We start from the raw sequence: 14,051 nt of genomic DNA, 5'->3' as shown, positions 1-14,051 counted from the left end.
ATAATGATACTTAACTTTCATATGGATTGTAATTCCTATATTTTTATCAGTTAGTATTACCATCACTTGAGGTTTAAACATTTACAAAGTAATATGTGTGGTATAGTAGTATTATTTTTACTTTTCTTGGAAAACGTAGGATTTTGAGCCTGTGAACTCCCCTTGAATAAGGGGATGACGCCATTAAAAAATTCTATTTGTTGCTGTCTCCATCTGCTTGCAGGGAACAACTGCACCCAAGCGTCTTGGATGATATAGAAGAACTCCATGAAACAGAATAAGCAAGTAAGATATTCCCCCCTAATGTAGAGGCAATGGAACTGAACGATGTAGCATGGCATCTAACCAGACTTCCCTGGGAGAAAAGAATGGAAAGTCATATTTTAGATCAGATGCTGTGACCCATTTTTTTTTTAAAAAATATTTTTTGCTAGTGCTGTCCATGAAGCTGCTGCTCAGGATATAGCTAAAACCAAAGTCAAGAATAATTTTTTAAAAGTGCCAGCAACCCATGGAACAAGGACTTTAAATTACTTTTTCACTGGCAGAATCTTCCCCTCTCCACAATCGTGGAGGGAGTTTCTAAAGCAGTTTGTGATGGTACATGGTAGTGAGCTATTCAATGAAAATTAAAAAAAACTCCACTAAGTAGGTTAAAGTCTCCTGCAAGAACCTAAGCAGGTCTTTGGATCCTACCCAAAGTAAGCTCTGTTTCATGCTTCTACTTTAGATCTAGCAAAGAGGGAATATGAGTAAAACAAATACCTACCATTATACTCTTAGACTTTCTTATAGTGATTGCTGGCCTTCCAGGGCACTGTATCATTGCAGTGTATAAATTTTACCACCCAAATCAATTCTGCTTTATATTAATTGTCTACTTTTCACTTGATAAAAGGATTTTTGGGAGGTGGAAGCTAGGAAGAAAGTTTGCCTACTGATATATATGTTAATTTTGTTTAGCTGCTGTTGGACTTTAAGATAACATGCAAGCATAAGGATTATTTTATGCTAGGACTGTGCATTTCTGCAGATTTAGAAACTTATAAAACGTCACTTAGATAATATTACTCTTGAGTTTTAGGTTTCCTGTTACTTATTTATGCTTGAACTTACAAACAAGTACTGTGCCTGCCCAGTGAAATGCCGTGCTTCTAAATATTAATTTGTAGCATATACTCTTTATAATGTAATTTAAATAATATGGAAAAAATAGAAGGCTATATATGCTGTACATTTCTTGCTGATCTACTGATTTAATATTTAATGAAATTGTGTCACTTTTTATGGGTCATTGGTCATTTTGATTGACTTACAAACCTAATTTAATTCCTGTTGAAAAGAGAGAGAGGAAGGGGCTTGGATCTACTACAACTTTAAGCTGCAGTCAGTTACGGGCATTTTCTCAATAACTTTGTGTCTGCATTCTAATATAGTAAAATATTGTTCAACCACTGAATGCTGCTAGTTGTAGAGAGAATTGTAGACATGTGATTTGGGCCAGTTCCTCCTGGTAGAACAGCCAGTTCCTCTTGCCCCTTCTCAGTTTCTGAGCTGACTTGCTAGAGCATTAGGTGCAATAAAAAGATTCTTTAAAGTTCTTTTTGGCAATCCTTTGTTACCATGTAAACTAATCTCAGCAGAGCATAGCAGATGTAAAAAATTAAAGGTAAAGGGACCCCTGACCATTAGGTCCAGTCACAGACAACTCTGGGGTTGCGGTGCTCATCTCACTTTATTGGCCAAGGGAGCTAGCGTACAGCTTCTGGGTCATGTGGCCAGCATGACTAAGCCGCTTCTGGCGAACCAGAGCAGTGCACGGAAACGCCGCTTACCTTCCTGCTGGAGCAGTACCTATTTATCTACTTGCACTTTGACATGCTTTCGAACTGCTAGGTTGGCAGATGTACTTAAGTACTAAAATTCCCAATGAAAGTATATAGGAAAAATGAATTACTTTGAAATATTGTCATCTTTGTTAATGATGAATATATTATGCTTAAACATGGTTTTCCTCGGAGTATTGTCTCCACATTCTGACTTTTTGTGCCATCAGTTGGCAGATGGTGGAGATGAGACTACCTATCTGAGCTGAGCCACTACCCTGCAAGAACTGCAGCCATGGGTGTAGATTGGCCTCTCATTCCAACTCAGATCTGCTTTGGGTGCATTGTTTGTCAGTAGGGGCTTGTTCTGAGGTATGAGTTCTCTAGCTTTCTATTCCCAGGGCATACCAGAGGGCTGAAAATTACTGAAGCCACCAGTCACAGAATGGCAGGGTTAGGGCCAGCAATAAAATGGTAGCAGATAGAGGTGACTGTTGGCATAATCAGCAAGACAGTTACTGTTGTTGGTAGGGCCTTCTCTGTGGTGATCCCCTGGCTGCTGAACTCCTTCCATTGGAGGTTTCATTGTGTCCCTTTGCAAGTGTTCACTTTGCAAGTGTCAAAAACATTTGGGTGAGAGGCGTCACTGAGACTTCTATTTTATCTTCAATGCAGATTGGTTATGTCTTATTTTAATGACTGAATATTGTGGTTTGAGTTGGATGTAAGTTAATGCTTATGAAATTGTCTTGATATTAAACAAACAAACAAACAAACAAACACAGACCTCACATATTCAGATGGGTAGACAAACACTCATTCAAACAGCCTCCCTGCTCTTCTGTTGATGAATACATGAGTAAGGTAGAGTTCCACCTGAAAGTTGGCTGCAGCCACTGATGGTACCTGAAATGCTTATCTGAGGCATCTGTTGGAGACTAATTTCCACTAAAGGGGAAACACTAAAACGATGGGCTTTACAGGCTAGAATGTGTGTGTATAGAGATCCATACTGTCATGGAACTCACTTTGTCTTTGGGAAAAGAAGGTGCTTGTAGGAGCATCAGGTCACTTGAGCTCGTTTCCTTGTGTTGGTGAGAGGAATGTGGGATTTGGACTGGCCAAGATTTGTGAGTTGCCTGGGAATATAGGAAAGACAATATCATATCAGCTTGGACTGCTAGTTTTGGTTGAGTCAGTTGGTCAAATTTAGTTTTTCATCACTGAATCACCTTAAGATGGTAGCAACTAGGAGCATGTATTTTACTACAGTTGTCCATCACTTCTGGAATGCTAAGGAAGTCTTTAGGTCAGCCAAGTTTTCACAAAGGTTACAAAGCTTAAATTTCACCTGACATTTAATTCAGTAGTATGGTGTGTTCAGTTAATTGTTAGTTGAAGTGGCATGGGAGGGGAGTAGTTAGTATACTTGCATTCTACCAGTCTCTCGGGCTAGGCAGTATTTGAATGCTGGATCCTGATTGTATTCATTTATAGTTGTTTCCCCCACAAACATCTAATGAGGAAAGAGAGAAACCAGTGTAATTCTTACTTACTCTGCTCCATGGAGGAAATAATCCATAGATGTCAACGTTTTCCTTTTTTAAAGGGAAATTCCCTTATTCCGAATAGGATTCCTTGCAAGAAAAGGGAAAAGTTGACAGCTATGAAATAAGCTGTTGCTTCTCCCCTTTCCCACTTATTTTGTGCTGGAAGCAGCAATGAGGTATGGCTGGCATTTGTTTAAAAGTCCAACTTGTGGGAACAAATTTACCTGTTCTTCAAGAGAGAATGGGAAGGAAAGATGACATGGCTTCTGTCCCTTGAGTTCATAGAATCATAGAATGGTAGAGTTGGAAGGGATCCTGAGGGTCATCTAGTCCAACCCCCTGCAAGGCAGGAATCTCAGCTAAAGCATCCATGACAGATGGCTATCCAACCTCTGCTTAAAAACCTCTAAGGAAGGAGAGTCAACAGCTTCCCGACAGAGACTGTTCCACTGTCAAACAGCTCTTACTGTCAGAAAGTTTTTCCATATGTTTAGTCGGAATCTCCTTTCTTGTAACTTGAAGCCATTGGTTTGAGTCCTACTCTCCAGAGCAGGAAAAAACAAGCTTGTTCCGTCTTCCATGTGACAGCCCTTAAGATACTCATTGGGCTTCTGCAGAATTTGCCAGCAATGCCTCACCACTGCTGTTGCTCCCTTATTCAAAACTTAACAGGAAAGGAGGGAGGCAAACCCTCTTACACACCCACCACCCAGAAGTAAAGAAGGAGTGTATTTTCTTTCTTCCAACTGTATATTTGTCAGAAGGAACAGCAGTAATCTGTTGCTTGTACCTTCTGCGAAAGCCCACTTCAAGGCCATAAACAGGGCATGAAGGCAGCAAGCCTCCCCTGATGTGTGCCCTTGGTTGGCTTGTGCCTCGGAATCTGTAGGCTCCATTTTTTGCAAATTGATAGAAATTTGAACACCATGCATTGTTTAATTGGATTAAGCTGCCAGCCAGATATGTGTTACAGAGACCTGGCTGGATGTAACTGAATTCACAAATGACTGCTTACACCTAAGATCTACCTACACATACCTACGCCTAAGATCTAGTGTTGAATGACAGTATGCCTCTGAATACAAGTTGTTGGGAATCCTGAGTGGGAAGAATACTATGGCACACTGATTTTGTCCATAGGCATCTGGTGGTCACTGGGAGAACAGAGTGTGGGACTTAAATAGTTATTTGACCTAATATAGTAGGCTTTTCCTCTTATAGGTGGTTTTGGCCCCAATGAGGGTTTTGGCCCTCATGCAACAAATGCCTAGGTTTTGAAGATAATGGAACAGTTGCAGCTGCAGGGACAGTCAGGTTTTGAACGGAAATGTATGTTCCTCATACTTGTATCCAGTGTACTACTAGCCTGTGACCTCGTTGAGCTTGTAGATGTGATTTTTTTACACTAACTACTGTGCTTCAGATGCATTATAATTAGTGCTGTTTTGTGTGATTTTCACGATTTGTTCCACACACTCCATTTCTTATTTGCCTCGTCAGTTTTACCTCCAGATTTCAATATTGCATTAGGATATTCACTCTTGCCTTTCTTCACTGCTTTTCCAGGACCCTAACCAGGAATTGGTCCCAACATGGACCTGTTCAGGACTTGGTTCATACCTGGTTACAGGACTGAATAAACTTTGTTCATCCTGTTGAATGACTTTTACTGGGAGAAGGACAGTAAAGGGAGTATGAACCTATTGCTTCTACAATAACTTTCAGCAACTTTTGCCATGGTATCTGTATCACAGAGTTGTATTGGATGGTTGTGCCTTGGTCCCCTGAGTGTTAACTGCTACAGGGTCAGACCTGTCTCGAATGCTGTATAACATCTATATGAAGCCTTTGAGAGCAGTTACTGGGAGATTTGGAGCTCTGTTTCTCTGTTACAGCTTAGTCAGGTGGGGCTGTGCAAGTCCTGGGCCAATGTCTGGATACAGTGGTGGGCTGGAGGAAGGAGGCCTTGTTGGTCTTGGATCCAGGAAGTGGATAATTTGCCTGTTCTAGATCCTGTTACAGTTCCTTTGAAGGAGCAGGCGTGTAGTTTGAGGGTACTCCTTGATCCAGTGCTGCTACTGGAGGCTGGAGTAGCCAGGAGTGCCTTTTACCAGCTTTGGCTGATGCACCAGCTATAAACTTTCCTGGACAGGGATAGCCTTGCCACTGAGATCATGGTGAGCCACGGAGACCCATATGGTGGTAACATATAGACTGGATTACTGTAATGTACTGCATCTGGGGCTGTCCTTAAGGTTGTGTTGGAAGCTGATGCTGGTGCTGATGCATAAGGCCAGAGCTGGATTCCTGAATGAAACTATGTTCTGCAAGCATATTATACCACTTCTAAAAAGAACTGCCTGTCAATTTGCTACTGGGCCAGGATTCTCATTAGTGAAACAAGTAGGTACATCACCTCCCCAATAGCATATTTAGCTAATCTTGAAATACGAAAACAGTGAAGAGCTTTTACTCTGGCTCGTTGCCAGGCTCTCCCTTCAGCCATCCAGGAGGGCTGTTTTAGGAAGACATCTTATGCGTATACAAAATGCCCCTACAGCTCTGGGCACATAGAAACAATTGAACATGTTTTTATGCACTGCCAGTATTACACAAACATACGTGCTAGGTTTATCCTGCCAATAATACACAAATTTCCAGGACACATAGGGTAATTCTATATCTCCAATTCTATGCTCCAAGATATAAATCCTGATATAACATATTCAGTTGCCAGATATAGTGCTGCTACGATTGGCATACGTCATAGGAGGTCTAAAATTGAAGGTTTGATTTACATGTTTTATGTGTTTTTATCTTATGCCGGTCTACTGTAATTGAGAGAATGAGTACTGTCTACTTCTGCAGTTGCCTTATTGCCTATCCAGAATGTTTTCTTTATGTTTGGAGGTGCTCTTACCTTATGCTGGTCTAAGACCCCAATAAAGTTTTGGATTGGGCCAGGATTTATGACATGTTGATGGCTTACAAAACCCTAAACCGCTTGGTTCTATGCTATCTGAGAGAATGCATCCTCCCATATAGATCTGCAGGTGAGGCCCTTCTAGTTATCCTATCATCCCAGACCACTGGTCATTATGACTAGAGCTGCTGAGAGTTGGGAGTCCAAAACATCTAGAGCAGGGATTCTCGAACTTTCTATCCCCAGAACCCACTTGAGGTAGCTGAAAATTACTGAGGCTCATCAGTCAGAAATGGTGGTGCAGGAGCAGAGCCAGTCACAAAATTGTGGCAGATGTAAGCACAGTTACTGACAGCACTTTCTACTGATATCTAATCCATATTTGGAAATTGCTAAATTATTTGCCACAGTGTTCTCCTTGAGGCAATGAGTTCTATGGCTCATCTTTTCTTGAGCTAAGTACAGACACTTGCTATTTTTTGTGTGTTCCGGCATCTCTTTAGTGGTGCTGTTGGAACGGCACTAGTAACCTCGCGCTGGATGCAATGGGCGGCATGGTGCTGAGATTGTGGCAGCTCTGCGATTGGGTGACGGAAAATTGTCCGTCCCCAAAAGGGGGGAGTTCCTGCATCTCTTTTTCTAGAAAAAAGGTATGGTGATTCAGCCTCCCCATTTTGGGCAGGAGGTTTTAAGTGGAGAAGTGGTTTCTTTCATCACTTCTTCCTGATCCTTTTTACATTCATTTCTTTCCTCTCTTATCCTATTAATTTCTATTCCCAGTTTATTATTTAATAGTAACCTTTTCTCTCACTTTTCAACACCTCTTGCCCTTTCTTCCTCACTTCACTCCCCCCCCCCCAATTCTTCTGTTTCCTGGCCACTTTTACTCAGCATGCAGAGAGTTGCTAGTGCTTTCATTGATCCAACCAAAAGGCGCTGGCAAGACTGGGGAGCACGACAGGCAAATGGGTGACAGGAGAGGCAGATTGCAGCCTTGAGACCCACTGTTTAAGCATCACTTTAGAGGCCACCAGAATCTCCAACCCTCAGCAGGGAAGCTGGGTCTCTACTCTGCCTAGTAAGAGGTGTGGTGTGTGCTTTAAACCTGCATAACAAAAGCAAGAGTAAAGCTAACTGAATCTTATCATTTGCTGAATGGAGTGCAGTCCTTTACTCTGCAATGCCAGCTGAGAGGTGGCCGGGGCTTATGCCTTGCAGATCGGCAGGCAGGAAACAGCCATTTACTTTGCAGTAAAGCAGGGGTTGGCAAGGTTTATCTTGCCTGGGCCAGATCGGTCCCGCGGAGATCCCTCTGTGGGCCAGATTGCATGCAGACGTTATTTCCGGTGCCGTGGAAGCGAGTCCCCGTGCTGCGCTGTGCCGGTTTAGCACAGTGAGTGGGCAACTTGGTTCAGGCGCAGCTTGTGGGCTGGTCAAATGACCTCTGCAGGCTGCTTCTGGCCCATGGGCCTTAGCTTGGTGACCCCTGCAGTAAAGGCTTTACTTTGCAGTAAAGTGCTGCTGCCTGCTTAGTGGGGAGGGTCTGCAAGGCCAGCTGGGCAGTACACTCTTGTGAAAAAAATACGAAACCTTTATCACAGTCTGGTGCTCTGGAAATCTTGGTCCAAACAGCTGTCTGGCTGGGGCAATAGGGAAATTTGATTCTCAGTTCCAAAGTCTGTGTGGACTATTTCAAAATCAATTAAATATATGGTGGAGCATATTTAGCACATGGGTTTTGAAATAACTCTTTGTAGTTGCAGATCTATATGGATGTGTTGAGGTTTTTCACTCTAAAGAAGCAGATTATAATATAACATAAATAGAAGTAATAAGAAATTTTTATCAGTTGCTTCGGAATGTTGTCATTAGAGAAATATATTATGTGAAAAGAGTTGTAAAATAGATAATATGTAGGCCTCATTGCAGGAAATGTAAACAATTCTTTAAAAAAATTAAAGAGAGCAATTGTTCCTGTAGTTGTCTTGTTATAGGTAGGGTTTTGAATTTTGACACTGAAACTTTGTAAAACTGACACGAATTGTTTATTTCCTACTGTATTCCATTGCTGCTGTTGTGCTGATCACAAACGTTGAAAGTGTGGGGGAGAGGACTGTTGTTATGTTGACTATTTTATTACTAGGCTGTCTGTCAGTATGCTTTTTATTACGTTTTGTCAGGTACATTTATTATGTTTTGAGAGGTGTATATCCCTTAGAACATCCCAATTTCTTGCCAAGGCTTTACAAATTTGTGTAATAAAACTTAAAGGGGGGATGGGAAATGATTCACCTGCTAAAAGTCAGGGAGTAGAAATCTAAACCACTATTAGTAGCAGTATTCTTATTACTATTTTTATGTGTGTGATGACTGTTCTCTAAACACAATAAACCCAACTGACTGTGTTTTGTCGTTGATGTTCTATAATGTGTTTTTAATGTTGTACACCGCCTTGGGATCTTTTGATAAAGGGCGGTATATACATTTAATTAATAATAATAATAATTTTAAGACAGATTTTTAAAAGGATTCAATAATTTTACATTCTGTTTTTTTAAAAGTTGATTCTTGTCTGGTCTAGCTTGAATTCATTCTGCTTAAGCAATATTGTTCTGAAGCTGCTTGAAACATTGTGAGCGGCTGGTGTAGAATTCCACTGAAACAGTACAAATTCCATCTACATCTATTATTAAATAACCACAATAATGATGGCTGTGGAAGCTGTCCCTCACATCACACACAAGTATTGTATGGCAGATAACAAAAAGGGGCTATTGCTATACACCATTTGCTTTTCCTCTGCTGCCAGTTGTGTCATGCAAGGTTGTTCATAAATCAGTCCATATTTCACACAACCCACATACCTTGATAAAAGCCTGCCAGATATATATGCATTGGTGGCCTGTCTTTCCCCACTTCCAGAACTTAAATAGTCATTATGTTGTATGAAGCCTTTGAGGAAGTAGGCAGATAAAAACCACTTTTGACTGTTAGAAGGATGGATAATAGTCATTATAGAGATGGAAGCTTATTGCTCTTCGTGGTGTCTGAAGTGTAGGTGGTTTGAAGAATAACTGAGACTGAGATTAAGCTCAAAAAGTTTTATTTAAACACCAGGAACAAGAATGACAAATGGGGGCACACAACCTAGTATATATACCTTAACCCAGCCTAGGCAACACAACCTCCCATAGGTCGTCTTGTTCTGTAACTAGCGAAGGACAACACTGGTCCTTTCACAGCAGGGGATTGGCTGCCTGTCAGCTACCAATAATCTTATTGGAGAGTTTTAGAATCCTTCCTGTCTTTTGTTAGGCAGCTGAAGCTCCAGGAGGCATTAAGGCCTAGACCTGCAATGGTATACACACAGCATGGATTTGGCTTACAAAGCCTGAATACCAGACCCTCCAAGTGTGTCTATTTTCCAGGGACGTTTCTGATTTAGAAAAGATGTCCCAGTTTCTGATTTGATTCCAGAATGTCCTGCCTTTCCTTAGGATGTCCCTATTTTCATCGCAGATATGTTGGAGGGTATGGTATGCTACCCCTGAGCCAAGAAGAGAAGTAACTATACAATCTTTAGAAGGCATCTGAAGGCAGCCCTATATGGGAAAGTTTTTAAATGTTTAATGTTTGATTATGTTTTTATATGTGTTGAAAGCTGCCCAGAGTGGCTGGGGCAACCCAGTCAGGTAGTCAGGATATATATAAAAAAATATCGTCATCATTGATGCCTATGACCTGCAGGAACACCTGCCAGCAGCTATGGAATGCCTGAAAGGGCTCAATGCAACCTCCTAGTTTAATGCCCTGTTCTTGGTGGCAGGGTCTGTTCACAAGCTATCCATAAATGAGTGTTCATTATTATATCTATGTATGTTCCCCTAATAAATATTATTATAAATAGAAGAATTAATCTGACTCGTTCTGTATTTTATGTTTTTATAGTTTTATGCTATTTTAATCATTTTAGTATACACTGCCTTGATTTTGTTATGAGTTGACAATTCATGAATATTTTTATAAATAAAATAGTAAAATAAAAATACTGCTAGATTTTGTAAAAAGTCTGTTTCCAGATTTTGCTAAATCTTGATATTTTCATGAGTCAGTTTTCTATTTTCTGGGTACTGGGCAAGCAAATAAATTTTTGTTTTGTGTTTGTTGTGGTGGTGGTTGTGTTATTTCTTCTCTTGTCTGAGGAAGAAAAGGGTTATATATGCCAAGAGATTACTTTTGTCTTTGTCAGTGCCAGACACCACACTTCCTCAGCTCCTGGATCAAGTACAGCAAAATTAATACAGCATTGTCAGCTGCAAGATGTGACAAAGTTGTAGAGGTTTTCTGCTCTGGCAAGAGTGTTGGGAAATCACACCCTCATACCATGCAGATGATTTACAGCTATACTGTGGCTGTAACTTATGGCATTAAATTATAACTGCCAATTAACAACAAACATGACTTCGCTTTTCAGCAGCTGATACTGTAAAGACCTTCCTTGAAAGCGGTCATTCTTAGTTTGAAATTTCTCTTTCAACCTGCCTTGCGCATTTTAGGCCAATCTTAAATGAGCGTTAACATGAATATTTTGTCCTTTGTCTGTGCTATTAACCCATGAGCCAACTATTTGACATTTATGCAAGCTGAGAGGGAAAGAAATTAACAACAATTAACTTTTCTTTTTCTTAAAAAAAAGTTGTTTATTTTTCATGGTACAGAAGATACATTTTGAGAAAACACGTGTTACAACAGTAGGCAACAAACAACTTGTCCTGATAAAATTAGACTTTTGTCACACTGTGTAATAAAGTTTTGTTAGATTAGTCTAAAATATCACACATTTTCCCATGAGTGTTGGGTGGATTCCTGCCACAGTCTGAACAATTGATGTATTTAATAAACATTTGCCATAGGGATTGTGTTTGTTCTATGCTTCTCTGACCTGACATGTTACTTTCTCAGCCAATGATATTGACCATACTCTGGTGTGCCTAGAATAGATGTTAACACCAGTTTTCCAATATCTGGCTATCTCCATATGGGCAGCTGTCAGTAGAAAGGCTAAGTGGTCATTGTTAGGTTAATCTTGAATGGGTTGGGTCAGTGCTTTCTTTCTGGGGTCCCGCAGGGGTATGCATACCCCTAAACATTTTGTGAATCTTTGTACTTTTGTCCATTTATTGTATTTATTTTTCCTGAGTTAATCTATAAAATGGTGATTTTCTTGAGTCAAAATGAGAGTACCCCTAAACATTTTTGTAGGAAAAAAGCACTGGGTGGGATCATAAGCCCAAGTAGTGTTAGTGCATACATTTCAATAGTTTTGTTATATATCAACCTTATTTCTTTGAACTCCAGAAGGGTTTGATGATGTTACAAAACCACCACATATGGAAATATGTACCTTTGATTGTGCATCCCCTCCAATACCTTAGATATCTGGGATAGCATCACTGGTTTATAGTGCCATTTATGCAAAAGTGTTCATAAGGATTCCCTGATTTCTGCAGAAACGGATTTCAGCAGGCTCTTGGACCACAAAGACATCCATTTTTCATTTCGTATTTTGACTTCTAGGTCCATCTCCCACGTCATTTTTGTGTACAAAAGATTGCCATATTCTAGGTTTATTAAAGCTTTATAAATTGAGGAAGCTATGCCCTTAGAGAGAGGAGCGAGGTTAACAAAGATGTGTTCTGTTGCTGTTAGGTTCCTGTTTGCCTTAGTGGAAATATCTAGATTTAACAGGAATCTTAACAGCTGATTGAAATGGTACCATGACCATTTAAGGTTTGGCATGTCAGCTATGAATTGTTCTTTTCATAGAGGAATACCATTTGCAAAAAAAGGTATTTTAGCGTATAAAAGTCTGCCATCTGTTCCCAGCCATTCAATCTAAGCATTGTCTTGCTTTTTAAAAAGATAGTTGGAAGTGAAGAGGAATAAGGGGAGATATCAGAGAAGCCAATTTTTTAATTTTTGTTTTCCAAACACTCAGTGTGGTGTGGAGGAAAGGGTTTGCAATGGTATGGGTTTCAGTGAGTAAAGAGGGCAGAAAAGGACATGCTCTGTATACTGGATCTGAAATTTCTATGCAGTGGTACCTCTGGTGTGAACGGGATCCATTCCGAAGCCCTGTTTTCATCTAGAAGCGAACATAACCCACATCTGCGCGTGTGTGCGGGTCACGATTCGCTGCTTCTGTGCATGCACGTGACGTTATTTTGACCGTCTGCGCATGCACGAGTGGCAAAACCAGGAAGTAACGCACTCCGTTACTTCCGGGTCGCCGCAGCGCGCAACCTGGAAATACTTATCCTGAAGCTACTTCAGCCTGAGGTATGACTGTATCTAGCCATGGTTTACCCTTTTGTCTGTGGATCAGTGATATCAAATGCTTTAATTGGAAGGGATTGTAATAAGTTTGGAGGTGTGGGATTCTGAACCCGCCACTTTAAACATGGATACATATAATTCAGGAGCCTGGTTGCACTTTTTGTCCTTTGTGTATGAACTTTTTTACTGAGCCCTGCCATATTTTAAATTGTTTTGGTGTAATCCTAGTTGGCAGCACTTGAAAAAGAAACACTGCCCTGGAATCTTCGGATAAAGGACAGTATATAAATTGAACAGATAACTTGAACAGCAGCAACAATCATCATCATCATCAGATAACTACCTTTACAGCAGCTATGAGTCCTGACCATGATAAATGTAGGTCTTTCCAAGATGTAAGTTCTTGTCATAGCTGTAAAAGAAATGGTGTGAAGTTTGTTTTTTAAAGTTGACAGATTTTTAGTTATCTGCAGTTCCATATATTTTATTACCTTGCTGCAGATTTAAAAACCTGTCTGTTTTTGCATGATTAAATGGTCAGAGGGAGAAATACCCATATACATTATTTTTTATTTGGATTCATTGATTTTTGTCACTTTACCATAATTGCTTAGTTCTTTCATTAATACAGGTATTGCAGCTTTTGGATTAGATAGCATAATTGCTCTATCATTTGCAAAAAGGCTTATTTTATGCATTTCCTTTTTTTTTAATTTGCAACAATTACCTTTAATCACTAAAAGCAAACTCCTTAGTGGAGGCCTGAAAGGTAAGCAGTAGAAAAATCAGTGTGGATCTAGGAATTACTGTCAGCTTAACTTGTGTTCATGGTAAATTGGTGAAAAGTGCTATCCAAAGCTAAATATATATAAATAGCACCTTTCTGAGGAGAAACCAGCATAGCTTTTACAAATGGAAGATTAGCCATTTTCCTAGCTTTTAGAATTCTTCAACAGCATTGGCATATAGATAGAGAAGATTGGTAAATATTATACACTTGGACTCCAAAAAAGAGTAGAAATAAACAGACCATATTCACATGTAAGAATGTGATATCAGGCTCTGTATTGAGACTGGTGCCACCTAATATTCATGAGTAAGTGGGGGTCATGCTGGACAGTGAGACAGTACACTTTGAAGATGCTGCCAAATAATTCAGGTTGGAAAGCAGATAGAAAAGAGAATCTCCCGCCTGGTCTAAAAATCACATAGATGATAAGCCCCAGGACATCTAAATAGGGTGTGATTATTCAGGATAGAGATCACTGGAAATGGTCACCTGTGGCATTGATGAATGCAAATTTTGTTGAGGACAGATTGAGAAATAGCAGATAACATAATGATCTTATACTAGTGTATGGAATAATGTGAATAGCTATAGTTGCCCATTGGGGAGAGGAAGTTGTATTCCTCCTT

At 40.1% G+C, this 14,051-nt stretch overlaps 2 protein-coding genes across 16 annotated transcripts in view; both read left to right on the top strand.

Annotated features, from left to right (window-relative positions):
* Positions 1-1,772, top strand: part of TEX9 (testis expressed 9) — a 119,095-nt gene extending 117,323 nt beyond the window's left edge. Inside the window, exon 11 of the transcript XR_013833051.1 lies at positions 1,693-1,772. The gene's annotated coding sequence lies outside the window, so the exon portion shown is untranslated. The remainder of the gene's footprint in view (positions 1-1,692) is intronic.
* TCF12 (transcription factor 12) overlaps positions 1-14,051 on the top strand; it is a 143,315-nt gene that overhangs the window by 25,693 nt on the left and 103,571 nt on the right. For 2 of the 15 annotated variants that reach the window (XM_079953257.1, XM_079953256.1), the window contains exon 3: positions 224-285. The exons of the other annotated variants lie outside the window; for them this stretch is intronic. The gene's annotated coding sequence lies outside the window, so the exon portion shown is untranslated. The remainder of the gene's footprint in view (positions 1-223; positions 286-14,051) is intronic. 15 annotated transcript variants of the gene reach the window in all.

This window comes from Podarcis cretensis (genome assembly GCF_951804945.1).
Source record: "Podarcis cretensis genome assembly, chromosome: 14".
Classification (NCBI taxonomy): Eukaryota; Metazoa; Chordata; class Lepidosauria; order Squamata; family Lacertidae; genus Podarcis; species Podarcis cretensis.
Note: the sequence above shows the minus strand (reverse complement) of the source record. Positions and strands in the feature narration are given on the sequence as shown.